A 13,640-nucleotide genomic window follows, 5' to 3' on the forward strand; every position below is an offset into this window, starting at 1 on the left:
GTGCCATTTTTCCAAAAGCATTTGCTCATTTCATGTCTCTGTGTCACATTTTGGTAATTCTCACAATATTGCAAAATATTTCATTATTATTATATTGGTTATGGTGATTTGTGATCAGTAATCTTTGATGTTACTATTTTAATTGTTTTGGGGTGCTATGAACTGGGCCCATATAAGGTGGCAAACTTAATAAATGTTGAGTGTGTTCTGACTGCTGCATAGACCATCCATTCCCTATCTCTCTTTCTCTCTCAGGGCCTCCCTATTGTGTCTATTGAGACACAACAATATTGAAATCAGGCCAATTAGTAACCTAACAATGGCCTCTAAGTGTTCAAGTGAAGGGAAGAGTTGAATGTCTTTCACTTAAAATAAAAGCTAGGAATGATTAATCTCAATGAAAAAGGCATGTTGAAAACTGAGATAAAGAGAATGGTAGGCATCTTGTGCCAGTTAGCCAAGATGTGAATGCAAAAGAAAAATTCTTGAAGGAAATTAAAAATGCTACTCCAGTGAACACACAAATGATGAGAAAGCAAAACACAAAACCTTCCCTTAAACCTAAGCCTAATTCAGAGCAAGCTCTAACTCTCTTCAATTCTAAGAAGGCTGAGAGAGGTGAGGAAGTTGTAGAAGAAAAGTGTGAAACTAACAGAAGTTGATTTGTGAGGTTTAAAGAAAGAAGCCATCTCCATAACATAAAAGTGCAAGGTGAAGCAGCAAGTGCTAATATAGAAGCTACAGTAAATTATCCAGAAGGTCTAGCTAAGATAATTAATGAAGGTGGCTACATTAAGCAACATATTTTCAATTTTAGATGAAACAGCCAAATATTGGAAGAAGATGCCATCTAGGATTTTCATAGCTATGTAGGAGAAGTCAGTGCCTAGTTTTAAAGTGTCAAAGGATAGGCTGACTCTCTTGTTGGGGGCTAATGTAGCTGATGACTTTAAGTTGAAGCCATTGCTCATTGACCATTCTGAAAATCCTAGGGCCCTGAAGAATTATGCTAGATCTACACTGCCTGTGCAGTATAAATGGAACAACAAAGCCTGGATGGCAGCACATCTTTTTACAACATGGGTTTGCCCATGTTGAGTCCTTCCATATAGAAAAAAATGATTCCTTTCAAAATATGAATGCTCATTGACAATGTGCCTGGTCATCCAAGAGCTCTGATGAAGTAGAAGGAGACTGATGTTTTTTTCCCTTTTTTTCCTTATTAAAATTTTTTAACGTTTATTTATTATTAAGAGACAGAGACAGAGCATGAGCATGGGAAGGACAGAGAGAGAGGAGGAGACACAGAATCCGAAGCAGGTTCCAGGCTCTGAGCTGTTAGCACAGAGCCCCATGCGGGGCTTGAACTCACAAACCGTGAAATCATGACCTGAGCCAAAGTCTGACACTTAACCAACTGAGCTACACAGGCACCCCCTTCCCCCCTTTTTAAATGTTTATTTATTTTTGAGAGACAGAGAGACAGAGAATGAACAAGCAGGGAAGGAACAGAGAGAGAGGGAGACACAGAATCTGAAGCAGGCTCCAGGCTCTGAGCTGTCAGCACAGAGCCCGATGGAGGGCTTGAACCCACGAACCATGAGATCATGACCTGAGCCAAAGTCAGTTGCTTAACTGACTGAGCCACCCAGGTGCCCCTTTTTTCCCTTTTTAAAAAAAGTTTATTTATTTATTTTGAGAGAGAGAAAGAGAGAAAGCATGAGAGAGAGAGAGAGAGAACATGTGTGGAGGAGTGGCACAGAAAGAGGGAGAGAGAGAATCTCAAGCAGGCTCTTGCTGTCAGCACAGAGCCCATGCCGTCAGGATAGAGCTTGAAACAGGACCTGATCTCATGAACTGTGAGATCATGACTTGAGCCAAAATCAAGAGTCAGACACTTAACTGATTGAGCCACCAGGCACCTCAAGATTGATGTTGTTTTTATGCCTAACAACATCCATTCTGCAGCCCATGGAACAAGGAGTAACTTTGACTTTGCATTATTTATTATTATAATGATTATTATTATAGTTATTATTTGAGATATACATTTCATAAGGCTATAGTTGCTATAGCTAATTATTCTTCTGATGGATCTGGGCACAGTAAACTGAAAACCTTCTGGAAATGAGTCACCATTCTAGATCCCATGAAAAACATTCTTTTGTTAAGTTATTTATTTTGAGAGAGAGAGAGAGAAAGAGGGAGAGAGCACAAGCCAGTGGGGCAGGGCAGAGAGAGAGGGAGAGAGAGAGAATCCTGAGCAGGTTCCACAATGTCAGCACAGAGATGTGGGGCTCAAACCCATGAACCATGAGATCATGACCTGAGCTGAAACCAAGAGTCTGATGCTTAACCCACTGAGCACTCAGGTGTCCCTAAAAACATTCCAGATTCATGGGAAGAAGTAAAAATATCAACACAAACAGGAGTTTGGAAGAAGTTGATTCCGAATGTCATGGATGACTTTGAGGGGTTCAAAAGTTCAGTAGAGGAAGTAACTGTAGATGTGGTAGAAATAGAAAAAGAACCAGAATGAGGAGTAGAGCCTGAAGATGTGACTGAATTGGTGGAATATCGTGATAAACTAAATGGATGAAGAGTTGCTTCTTATGGATGAACAGAGAAAGTGGTTTCTTGAAATGGAATCTACTTCTGGTGAAGGTGCTGTGAAGATTATTGAAACAAAAATAAAGGATTTAGAATATTACATAAGCTTAGTTGATAAAGCAATGGCAGGGTTTGAGAAGATAGGCTTCAATTTTGAAAGAAGTTCTACTGTGGGTAGAATGTAGCGAACTTCATTGTGGTCCTTTTTTTTTTTTTTAAACATTTATTTATTTATTTTTGAGAGGGAGAGAGAAAGAGAGCAAGGAAGGGAGGGGCAGAGAGAGAGGGAGACAGAGAATCCCAAGCAGGCTCTGTGCTGAGTACAGAGCCTAACATGGGGCTTGGACTCATGAACCATGAGATCCTGACCTGAGCCAAAACCAAGAGTCAGATGCTTAAATGACTGAGCCACACAGGTGCCCCCTTTGTTGTCTTATTTTAATCATTTTACTGCAGTGGTCTGGAACTGAACCTGCAATATCTCCAAAGTATGCCTGTACTATTTACCAGATTTATTTTTCTTGAATTGAATGTATAATTCCTGATAATTACTTTTGCTCTTCAGATTAAAATTTTTTTTAATTTAACATTTATTCATTTTTGAGAGGCAGAGAGAGACAGAGCATGAGCGGGAAAGGGGTAGAGACAGGGAGACACAGAATCTGAAACAGGCTCCAGGCTCTGAGCTGTTAGCACAGAGCCCAACGTGGGGCTCGAACTCACAAACTGAGAGATCTTGACCTGAGCCGAAGTCAGATGGGGAACCCAGGTGCCCCATCTCTTCAGATATTTTTATTTTTAAAGTAATCAATTACTGGGGAGGGGGGGAATCTACACCCATTTTATGTACAAGGTCCTATAAGCCTCAGGGCTCTTACACATCAAAGAAAGAGTGTGTTTTTTCTTTCAGTAGAGAGTAAAGTTGCTTGCATCTACCGTGAGTAACCTACACCTCCTTGGGAAGCTAAAATGTGCCATGATATCAAAGAGATGTATTCCTTTAAGCCCTCACATTGTTTGGATTTTGCCAATACTCCTTTATTCTGCATTGGCACTGATACTCCTGCTGTTTTTTTAAAAAAAATTTAATGTTTATTTATTTATTTTGAGCAGGGGGAGCAGCAGAGATAGAGGGAGAGAGGGAATCTCAAGCAGGCTCTGCACTGTCAGCACAGAGCCTGACACAGGGCTCACTTTCAGGAACCATGAGATCCAGCCAAAATCAAGAGTCAGATGCTCAACCGACTGAGCCACCCAGGCGCCCTGAGACTCTTGTTCTTTTATCATGAATATTTAAAGCCTGTCACTATAAAAATCATATTAGGTATTTCTAGGTACAACTTGAATATCAAATATTTTAGAGGGCAGAACTGGAATAGTTAAAAATTAAAAAAACAAAACAATCATGTAGTCATATGTGAAATTCATAATTTGAAAAGTATGGATTTATTGTAATTATATTCATTAAAGAGTTAGGCAGCATTATTTTAGTCCAAATCATTATTCTTTTGAAATATTTGTATGAAATCTTAGATATCTGAGTATCACAGGATTCCTTTTTGGATGTAATTTGCTTACCTTAATGTAGTGTAATGTTACACTATTGCATTCACCTGATTCTCTGGAAATGTGTCTGTGAAATGTGTCTGTTGTACAAGTTACAGGACACCAAGCCTTTCTGAGATTTTGGCATAAAGCCAAAAATACACTTTTACTTCTGTTTCAATGCTGTATTTTGGAATTAAAGTAATATTCAAAAAATGATAGTTGTTCACAAGGTACAAAGTGCAACAGGACTTTTTAAGTGAACAGTATGTAAGGTGTTTAGTACAGAAATACATGTGAATATTAGAAACACAGGCAAGTAGAAAGGGCTATAACTAACTTTGCTTCTACTCTTTAGAAACAATTGCTGTATAGGAGGGGCCACGTCCAACTGCACCAACCAAGCCATAGAGGACCACTACAAGTGTTGTGTTTAGTGTATGGACTATAAAGTGCTTAATAGTTAAAAAATTTTTTTCTATGTTTTTATTTTTATTTTCTTTTATTTTTGAGAGAGAGAGTGCAAGCAGAAGAGAAGAGAGAGAGAGAGAGAAAAAGAGAGAGAGAGAGAGACAGAATCTGATGTAGGCTCCAGGCTCTGAGCTGTCTGTGCAGAGCCTGACGTGGGGCTTGAACTCATGGACTGTGAGATCACGACCTGAGCTAAAGTTGGATGCTTAACCGACTGAGTCACCCAGGCACCCTGTAAAGTGCTTCATAGTTTTGAGTTCTAGGGGAAAATTTCATTTGTATATAATTTCATTCGGATTTCACCCTGTTTGCTGGTCCATCTATTCATTTCTTTTTCTTTTCTTATTCTTGGATACAGAAAGAGAAATACTTTTTATTTTGTTTTTATATAAAAATTAAAAAAATTTACTATATTTTTATTTTTTTTGTAAATTTTTTATTCTATTTTACTTTCTTCATTTCATGTTATTGTATTTTATTGTACACATTTGTTTTAATTTTTAAATGTTTTCTTACTTTTTTTCTTTTCTGTTCTTTCCTTTTTTCTCTATTCTATCAAGTTTCTTTCAACAACCAGACCAAAACACACCTACAATCTAGCTTTCTTTGATTTTTTTTGTTTTTAATTTTTAATTTTTAGTTTTAATTTTATTTTTTTCTTCCTCCAAAATGACAAAATGAAGGAATTCACCCCAAAAGGAAGAATAGAGACAATTGCTGTACAAACTTTAGTTTTAAATCTCCCTCTCTCCATATGAATAGATATGAATATAGATATCTAATGAGATATAGCTATAATACTTGAGATCCCAGTGTCCATGCTTTACTGCTTTTTTATTTAGTAATAACATGTCAGGAACATTGTTCTGTGTCTATAACCTTATTTCTAATGCTGTATTTATTGTGTGGATTTAACAAATTAATTAAATAAATTTCTTAATTTTACACAGTTTCCCATGAAATGGAAACTTACTAAAACAAGTCCTAGACAGACAGCACCTGGTTGGACGACTGACTTCAGCTCAGGTCATGATCTCACAGTCTGTGAGTTCAAGCCCCACATTGGGCTCTTGCTGACAGGTCAGCACCTGGAGCCAGCTTCAGATTCTGTGTGTCCCTCTCTCTCTGCCCCTCCCCCACTCACACTCTGTCTGTCTCTCAAAAATAAAAATAAAAACATGAAAAAAAAATTAAAATAAAAAAAAACAAGTCCTAGACATCTTGAACTTTGATTATTGTATTGTGTGAGCACAAATGAGGGATTAAAAAGTGTGGAGAAAAAAAAGGGTTCAGGGATGAATTGTGGTTGCCTGTATGCAAGATATGGTAGAAAATAAATTACGTTCAACTTTTAGGTTAAAGTGTGATGACAGTAATAATAATATAAAATGGGATACAGTCTTCTTCACCACTAATACTAATTTAAGGAAAGTGACCCAAAGACTCTTGCTACAAAGCTGAAATTCTCAATTGGACAGGATTCTGAAACATACCTGCTGTGTATATTTGGTAATGTGGAGCTATTAACCATTCTAAACTTGATGTTTAAACTTGAAAAGGTTGTGTTAGGACCAAAGAATAAAGATAAGATTTTAAAAGTTGTTCAATCTTGAAACTATATAATCGTATGGAATTATTGACAAATATCTGGTTCATACCATAGCAATTGTGGTATGGCATAAGTCAATGGTAAAATGCTTTTTTTTCATTCTGAACTTCTGTACTCATTGAAGGATATTATTTTTCTCAAGATAATAATTTCCAGTTTTAACAAATATCCTACATTTGCTATTTTAATAACACATTTTGAAATGACTGGATTTAAGTATACTGTGAAATATTTCCCCATCTAAAGGTGTATGGATTCTTCTTGCATGTTCTTTATGAGTGTGTGTGAATGTGTGTGTATGTGTGTGTGTATAACCCTTCCACCTATTTAGCTGGTACTATATATACATTTTTCAACTTGTTGCTTTAGTATAAATATAAACAGAACATGGTCATTTTTATGCAGAATCTTATCATTTATGCACTAAGGTTATAGTCATGTGGATATAATAAAACACTAATCAAAAGCAGTTTATAATGGAGAAAAATTTAAGAAAGTGTTCTGGAAGTATTGATGGGATAAGATGAATTTAGTTTTGATTAAGAAAGATTTCTTGGATAAGTCAAGATTTGAGCTATAAAGGAAGAATAAGACTCTAGTAACAGATAAAAGAAGTATCAGGAGAGGTTTTATAGCATAAGATTAAGAGTGAGGATGTTGGATTTAGACAGACTTGGTTCAGATTTGGGCTTTTTCTGTTCTGATCATGGTCCAAGTCCATAAATTCTCAAAATGTCAGTCTCTTTATCTAAAGAATAGAAGAATAGTACTAATACTATCTAACTTATAGGATTTGGGGAAGATTAGTGGGATAACATTTGTGCCAGACAAACATTTGGGAAATTTCAACAATGACTATTACTACAATCCAAACTCCAGCACCTAGGATGCAGGGCTTGGAACATTATAGGCCTTCAGTGAATACGTGGAAGAAATGAAAGAAAGGTCAACTTGGACAAAGATACAGAGGTGTGTATGCTAGGCAAGCTAGGAAAATGGTGACAAAGTTTGTGGGATTGTTCATTAGGCAATCAGTGATAGGTGTTGATCAGATGGGTTTGTTTCTATGAGTGGGTGGCACCAAGAAAGATAATGAGGGCATGAGCTAGGACAATACCAGTGAAGTCAGATGGAGCGCATAGATATGAGACTGTAGAACATTTAAAGAATTTTATATAGTTTGATGTAGTGTGAGGGAGGGGAAAGTATGAAAATGGCTCTGATGTTCATAGGAGAAACATTACAAAGGGTGGACTCAATACATGTGGTTTAAATATCATAGATAGATAGATAGATAGATAGATAGATAGATAGATAGATGATAGATAGATAGATAAATGTCATAGTTTTATACTCTTATGGGGCAATCTTTTTACCACAGAATAATGGTACTAACACTGATTTTAAAGACAGAAAACTTATGCTTATTACTTGGCTCTTCTAGTTAACATAGGTGTTATTTTATGGAAGTTACAAACCTCTTAAAACCCCAGTTTCTTAATTTTAAAATAAAGATGATCAATCATATTCATAAAATTTGTGTGGGTGTTTTTGTTTTCATTTTTGTTTTTTTGTAAACAGTGAAATGCTTCACAGAATTAGAGTTAATGCTTTTGCTTGACTTCGGTTCAGAGATTTTTGAAACAAGGTGAAAACTAGAGGAAGATTTGGGAATATATAATGACAGTTGGTTTATCAATAGAAGTTGTTAGAAGAAAAAAAGGATAAAAGATCTATGTATTACATCTACATTTTGATGATGAAGCAAATCCAGAGACTAAATGGAGGAGAGATCAGAAAGTAGGGAGATAGTAAGCTCCACTAGGGCAGAGACATTACCTGTTTTTCTTTTTGCTACTGTATTTCTAATATCTAGAATAGTGCTAGGCATATAGTGAGGCCTCAGTAAAGACTCACTATAAAAATAAATAAACAAAAGCCAGGGGATTGCAGATTTTGGAATACCAAGAAAGAATGCTTAGTTTGTACACTAAAAAGAAGTTAAACAATATAGTCACTTTAATTGGAGATTAAAACACTGATGATCTTTCAATACATCAATTTTAATTAGCTTAAGGCAGAAAGAAGTATAGAAAGAGATGAGACAGAATAAACAAGTACTGTCTAATCACCTACCAAATTTGTAGGAAATGGAAAGTGACTACTAGTATCGTTACCTTGGAAGAGCAGAGAGTGTTAGCACTGTGCTCTTATTCTCTATAGTTCTCCTGGGTGAGAGGATTAATTCCTATGTCCTTAATGGATGTCTATTGGAATGTGACTACAAAGTCTTTTTCTCCAGCTTAAAAATTTCCTCTGAGGTTCAGACCTATATGTCTAGTGACCTATTCTTATATATTCTATTTGGATTTCATCTTATAAAATCACAAACTCAAGTGTAAAAACCTGTTTTCTTCCCCCAAATCACTCCTTTTTATATATTTTCTTTTGCAGTGAATGGCACCCTGATCCACCTGTTGCCTGAGTCAGAAAGTTAGCACTTCCCACCCTACTAAAACACCTAACCATTCACTTGGTTTTGAGGGACGGAATCCCACACAATGTAGTGTTAAAACCTTTTGGGGCTTATTGTAAGAACAGAGAGAGGGTTTTTTTTTTTAATATGGAAGATTAACAAGAATTGAAATGTTTTATCAGAAATAAGATATTTAAGAAAGGATAGCTGGTGCTTTAAGATGACTGAACAATTTGAGGGCAAGGACTCTATTAATCTTTTTACGCTATTATTTCTCCAGTGCCTAACACAATGCCTGGCATAAAGGAAGGGCTCACTGAATTACATTAGGAATCAGAAGACACTTGGTGATCATGGAATGGGAGGAAAAGAAAGTAGATAGACCAATGAAACAACTAACTGAACCTATAGCAAAAAGAAGAACTATACCATAAGAGCTAGGTGTCCCATTGACCAAAATCCTAGTATCTAGAAGACAGAATACTGATGCTGATACAGAATAGAAAACTGATCTGATACTTATTAGATTTGTTTCTGGCTTGCTTTTTTCCCCAGTTATCCACCAACCTAGATGGGTAAACCTAATCATTTTCACTTTTCCATTCTCTAGTTCATGTTCTCCTATAACTTACACTAATGATATTTGATAATTGATGAGTGGTCTGGGAGGTGTCTTGTATACTGTCAGCCCCTCACTGGCACATCCTCTGCCCAGAGGCAAGCTCCACATAGAGCTTTACATTACACCATTCCCCCGCCACCCGCCATTGTAAGAAATAGCTAAAACAGCAGTGGAGAGTGAGAGATTTATAGCTTTAAAAATTTTACCAGAAAATGAGAAAGATTAAAAACAAACCAGTTGAACAAACCATGTTCAACTCATGAAGTTAGAAATAGAGCGATATAGTAAACTTGAATATGCAAGAAGGAAATAAATAATAAAGGGCAGAGATCCATGAAATACAGTACAAAAATAACACCAGCAAGAACAACAGTGAAGATTAACTAAATCCAAAACAGGCTTTTGAAATGATTAATAAGATATGAAGACCTCTGGCTAGACTGATACAGGAAAAAAAGAGGAAAGAAAGAAAATGACATGCAAATAAAATACAGAATGAAAAGGGAAAAGTTATAATCCCAACAAATTAAAAATTAAAGAACATTAAAATAGCTATATTCCAATTTAAAATCCAATATAAAACATATTTCAATATTTCATACTGGATTTTAAATATAATATTTAAATATTGGATTTCAAATATATATTTGAAAAAACATAGAAGGGCACTCAAGTAGAAGAAATAAAAACTGAATAAACTAATAAACCTATAACAAAATTGAAATGGTATTCAAAGACTCCTGGACCAAAACTGTACCAATCTTCCAAGAAGCTGTTAATTCCAAACTTATAATTTTTCTTTTGAAAATATAAAAAGTAGCAAAATCTGCCAAATCTATTTTATATACTTACTCAGCTTGGTTCTAAAATTGGGTAATGACAGATGTCCACTTTACTTACAAATACAGATACAAAACTCCTTAATAAAACATTAGCCATCTGAACTCAAAAGTATATAAAAATAATACATTATTAAGCAAAATTTATCTAGGAACACATGAATGTCTCAACATACAAAAAACCTAAAAATTTAATTTGCCCATTACTTGATAAAATGTAACAAATCAAGTAATCTTAAAATTGCAGAAAGACATATTGATAAATTCTATTATAATATCCTTAAAAGACAAGGAATAGAAAACGATTTTTAAAGTTTATTTATTTATTTTGAGAGAGACAGAGAGAGAGTGTGAGCAAAGGAAGGGCAGAGAGAGAGGGGGAGAGAGAAAACCCCAAGCAGGTTCTGCACTGACAGTAGGGCTCAGTCCTATGAACCATGAGATCATGGTCTGAGCTGAAATCAAGAGTTAGTCACTCAACCTACTGAACCACCTATGTGCCCCAAAGAGAATTTTTTTTTTAATTTGGAGAGGTTATATACCAAATTCTTATTGTAAGCATACTTGATGGAAAAAATAAACATATTCTTTTAAAAATCAGGAACAAAATGAAAATTCCTATTATAACTGTTGCTACTTAAACAATATTGGATACTCTGACAAATACCATAAATAAAGCAAAAGCAAAATAAATTAGTTAAAAGATTGGTAGGAGAGAAATGCATCTGTCATCATTTATAGAAATTATGATTATCTACTGTATTATTTCCTTAGGGCTGGCAAAACTATACAAACTGGGTGGCATAAAACAGCAGAAACTTATTCTATTACAGTTCAGCAGTCCAGAAATCCAAAATCAAGTCCAAAATCAACAACATGGTTCTCTCTAGATAATTTGAGGGAGAATCTGTTCCATGTCTCTCTCCTAGCTTCTGGTGACTGCCAGAAATCCCTGACATACCTGGGCTTATGGCTGCATTGCTCCAATTTTGGTTTCCATGGCCTTTTTCTTCATCAGCACGTATTCACATGGCCTTCATATAACAACACTAGTCATTGGATTTGGGGCACATCTTAATCCAGTATGACCTCTTTTAATTAATGTAAAGACCCTATTTCTAAATAAGGTCTTATGATTCTGGATAGACATAAATTTTGGGGGGATACTATTTAATGCACTACATCCGTGTAGAATAAATACTCCAACAAAATTACAAGGTAAAATCAGACTGAATATGAAATTTCAGCAAGATTGTCAATATTTAACAATCAATAAATCAACATAATCATAAACATAAATCAACATTTAACCATCAATAACATTTCTCTACACTGTATCTAGAAAATAAAATCACAGATAAAATATTCACAACAGAAACAAAATCCATAAAGTTTATAGGAATAAATATATCAAGAAATACACAAGACATCTATGAAGGGGATTTAAATGTAGTATTAAACTATATTAAAAAGACCTGAATAAAAAGAAGTTTTTTATATCCTTAGTGGGGTGGCTCAATATTAGAAAGATACATATTTTCCTGTTAAAGTATATATTGAATGCAATCCTAATCAAAATTGATCTTTTTTTTTGAGGAACAAAATAATCATATTCTCAAATTTACATGCAACAACAAGATTTAGGAATAAGAAAGCCAACTGTGAAAGAGAAAAGGGAAGGGGTACTGCATGTTTTACATAGCCAAATAAAAAGATAAGCATCAAGCATATTAGATTGTATACCTATGAAAAATGAGGGCAATAGGAACGGAAACTAAAGCTAATAAATACAGCAAGAATAAGGAGGGACCTTGCTCAGACCAATGTATAAATGAGCTGAGGCTTAAACAAATTACTTGGTAAGCATGGAGTCAGAACAATGGCATGTTTAAAATGAATTCAATCTCCATAAAAGGGATAATATTTTTAATATTTCTATATATTAGATGTTTGTGTACTAAATCTGTATGTCTCTACAATCTTTTTCTTTCTTTCTTTTTCTTTCTTTCTCTTTCTTTCTTTCTTTCTTTCTCTTTCTTTTTCTTTCTTTCTTTTTCTTTCTCTCTTTCTTTTTCTCCTTCCTTCCTTGCTTCCTTCCTTCCTTCCTTCCTTCCTTCCCTCCTCCTTTCCCTTCCCTTATCTATCTATCTATCTATCTATCTATCTATCTATCTAATAATCATCTATCTATTTATACTCCAAGAACCACAGAATCCCTACATGAAGAGTATTCTTCTTTCATATTTAATAGATGAATAACTGTTGCTCAAGGAAATCTTGTGTCTTTCTCCTTCACCTTAATGCAATCATACTTCTGCTTCCTTTATTCTTCTGTAGTTCTTAGTTATCTTATCTGGTGGATATTTTTCAGTCCAACTGTTACTAGGTATATTTGTACTCTTTTGTCTCTCCTTTCCCCCTCTAATTGCTTGCTCTTTGACACCATGAACTCCTAGTTTTCCTCACTGCTCTCTGAGTGTTGCTTACTCGTTTCTCTTGGGGACATCCCCTGCTATTCCTTTACCTTAACTGTTAGCATTATTTCCTCTTTTCTCACTCTTAATGTTCTCCTTTTGGACCTGAACATATACTCCTGAAGTACTAGTTCTTGGCAAGATATAGAGATCTGGTAGTTATACTTCTCAGAGGCTCTGTTCTTTCTCACTTTCCTAACATTGTTTATCCTCTCTCAGCATGTAATGCCCTTCCCTTCAAAACTCTTTGCTCAGTGTTCCTTCCCTTCTTCACTCTATGCACCCTCTTTGCTCCTGGCTCCTGATTCAAAGTGAGAATTCCATAAATATAAGTCAAATGAAGGAAGGGAAGAAAAACAAGGAGAGGAGAAAGGAAGGGAGGTTGTCCTAGCTGACCACACAGGTAGGATATGGCAGAATTCAAGTTGAAATCTAAATATTTCAACTGCAACGATTGCTGTCTCCAGTATGTTATTTGTTTTCTAGTCCAAACAGCAAGGTCTGCATAAGCCATTTATGGGTCTGGGTGGGGGATGATGTGGGCTGACTCCTTATTTCCACATATGCCTAATGTAGTATACCTGTGTATGTCTGGAACATAATATATTACTGACTTGACCAGAAGTCTGAGACTAATTCTGACTTGAAATAAACTTATCAATTGAATCCATTGGGCACCTCAACAAATTATGTTGGCTGTATCTCTTAATCCCAGCAAACATGTCTTCTTAGTGATTATAGCCAGACTGATTATCTTTTTATGCTTCAAAATAGTCACTTAGCTCCTCTTCACATTGCTTCACTGCACAAATATGGTACACTTGCTAAGTGCTAGGGAGGTGCTGAGCACTGGGGATACCACAGGGAACAAAACAGACCAGGTGTCACCACAAGCTAACATTGGGGGTTCAGGGATTCAGAAAACAAATTAAAAATACAATAGAATATTGGATGATAGTAACTGCCATGGAGAAAAATAGACCAGAAGAGTGGA

The 13,640-nt window shown here is 35.4% G+C and overlaps 1 pseudogene; it reads left to right on the plus strand.

Moving 5' to 3' along the window:
- Positions 1 to 319: 319 nt before the first annotated feature.
- The window catches only part of LOC122495981, a 77,193-nt pseudogene continuing 63,872 nt past the window's right edge, over positions 320 to 13,640 (plus strand).

This window comes from Prionailurus bengalensis, chromosome F2 (genome assembly GCF_016509475.1).
Source record: "Prionailurus bengalensis isolate Pbe53 chromosome F2, Fcat_Pben_1.1_paternal_pri, whole genome shotgun sequence".
Taxonomy (NCBI): domain Eukaryota; kingdom Metazoa; phylum Chordata; class Mammalia; order Carnivora; family Felidae; genus Prionailurus; species Prionailurus bengalensis.